The following is a 2,500-nucleotide window of genomic DNA, read 5'->3' on the forward strand; positions in this document are numbered from 1 at the left end:
AACAGTGCTCACAATCACCAATGCTGCATGAATACGTTCTGAATATGTTTCCAGTAGGTGTCAGTTCCACAGAAAAGGAGGGGGAGCATTGACAGAGATGTATATTAAGCCAATAAAAAGTGATTTGAAAGCATCACTGAGGATCTAAGGTTGTGACTGTTTGTCAGAGGGGCAGAATTGGCTCCATAAATACTGCTGCCATCTGTACACGGCCAAGACTTTTTTTTCTCCAACTGCCTCCTTTTCTTCATCTCACACATTTATTTAAATATCAATTATCTGCATTTTAATCTTTCAATCATTACCACAACTGTTACAAGTGTGAGTAGACACGACAGTGTGGTTGTTTTTGTGGTCTGAGGATGTCAGTCTTCTGTGAGTAAATCAACAGGCTCAGTGTGCATACAGTGAATTGAATGCACCTTTTTCTCTTTAGCTGCTTTAATTATTTCTGAAACCTTGTGTTCTCAAGTGTTTGCAGAGCTGTGATGACATCACTACAGTGCGCAGTGTAGGTTTAAGCAGCTTTGCTACTCTCCACAAAGTGCTGTTGTTTTCTAAATTGATAACCAGCTTTTGATACGTTTATCTTCACAAAACAGATGTCATCATTTCTTTAATGAATTTGATGTGGATTTACAAGAACAGCTTCGACTAAATCACATGATGTATCATCGGCTGATTCATTCTTATTCACAGAGATAATGTACAACGGAAGACTGGAGTTCTGGTCCTATCCAATCCAAGAGATAAAAACGCTTTAGGAGGATTTTACACAATAACAACCAAACATGATGCAGTTTACTTTGCTGAGGGTGTTTAAAGTGATCCTACAACCCTGGGATTCTTTTCAATGGAATGAAGTGTAGTAGGTGTAAAGATTTCCTCAGTCCAACGTAATCTATATATATGTATATGTGTGTGTGTGTGTGTGTGTGTGTAGACTAGACTAGACAAATACATTGGAGGTCCAGTTGGAGAACAAGGTGAAACATTTAGTTTTTTATCACTGTACAGACTGGTAATGCAGGACTGTCAGCTCTATCTTTAGAGATAAACAAAAGCAACACATGACCTTGATTTTTTTTTCCATTTCTGCCACAGACCAAAGTCTGTTGACACCTTGATGGATTTTGTTTATTCTTTTGGCATGTCTGTTGGTTTGATTTTGGCATAATTTCTTCCCATAAAAAAAAAAGAAAAAGGTTGTCACAGTCATGCCCAAGGCGTCACACTTTTTTGTTTTGATCTGACCCTAATCCACATTGGCCATATTAGCATTTTGTTTATCACTTGGCTTTGCACATATTCACATATTCTCCTTTTTGTTCTCTGAATATCTCTCCTCTCCAATGAGTAATGGAAGGTTTCTAAAAAACAGGTGCAGACCAGGGTGGTTATTAAGAATAAAGGATCGTCACTAAAATAAATAAACTACAGCAAATATGGCCTAAAATCTCACAAAAATAGAAATGTTAAGCCAGAAAAGATCAGGGAGTTTGTTTGAAGCGTATCATACACTGTAGCCTAATCTACAAACTGGGGCTTTCAAAATAAATCCATTGTAAATCTTGTTAATTAACTTGCAAAATTAATCAAATTTTAATGCATGTAGAGAATAGCGTGCCTGTTTTTTTTTATCCACTGTTTATCCATTTATTTTTGAACTAATAAGATTAGACTTAAGCTACAAGCTTAATTTTATCCAGTAGATCTACAAAAGCATAGTAAGCCTAGCTAACGCTAGCCATACAGTTTTTGTTTCTCATGCAGACAGACACTGTCACAGCCTGACTTTTTGGAAGGTCATTCCATCCTCCTCCAAGAGCTGGAATAATTATCTATTGAGCTGATTTGAAGTCAGTTGTAGCTGTGTCCGAATATCAACACAGAGCAGCAAAATTTTAAACATTTTAAAACTGACCTCTATGATCAAGTCGCCCAGTCAACTTGATCCCGCCTCTTTGTGCATCATAATCACGTCCCATAACAGAGGTGACCACCAGACTGCCCACGTCTGCGATGACCCAGCATGTTTAGATCAAAGCTCGTCTGATGCTGTGAAGTACGCAGGTTGCCAAAGACGTGTCTGGCCATAATAAAGGGCTGGTACAAGTGTGGGTCTGATGTTACAACCAGATGGACGACAGAGGAGCTCCTCCGCTCTGGCTTTGTCCGGTGCTGTGTGAACTTCTTAGTCGCTCAGACAAAACCCAGTGTAACTTGGTCGTCAGTTTGGCTGGGCCAATCAAGAGCAAGGCCAAAAGCTTCAGATTCTCCATGAAAAAGAACTCCCAGCTGACCCTCTTTCCAAAACCCAATCATTAGCATGGCCACTTTGATTGGTTTTTCAATCTTGTGTCTTTGTTAAGCAGTCTGAAACTGACGAGCAGCCAGAACCAGGAGGCTTCAGAGAAAGGCAGCACCAGCAGACATGGACACGAAGCTTTGGACTTTCAGTTACCCAGCTATGTCTCCCCAAACAGCTCACACAGAAACA

General features: G+C 39.6%; 1 protein-coding gene across 1 annotated transcript in view; it reads right to left on the reverse strand.

Annotated features, from left to right (window-relative positions):
* LOC103389473 (dystrophin) overlaps nt 1-2,500 on the reverse strand; it is a 159,323-nt gene that overhangs the window by 99,113 nt on the left and 57,710 nt on the right.

Source organism: Cynoglossus semilaevis, chromosome 14 (assembly GCF_000523025.1).
Source record: "Cynoglossus semilaevis isolate Cse_v1.0 chromosome 14, Cse_v1.0, whole genome shotgun sequence".
NCBI lineage: Eukaryota > Metazoa > Chordata > Actinopteri > Pleuronectiformes > Cynoglossidae > Cynoglossus > Cynoglossus semilaevis.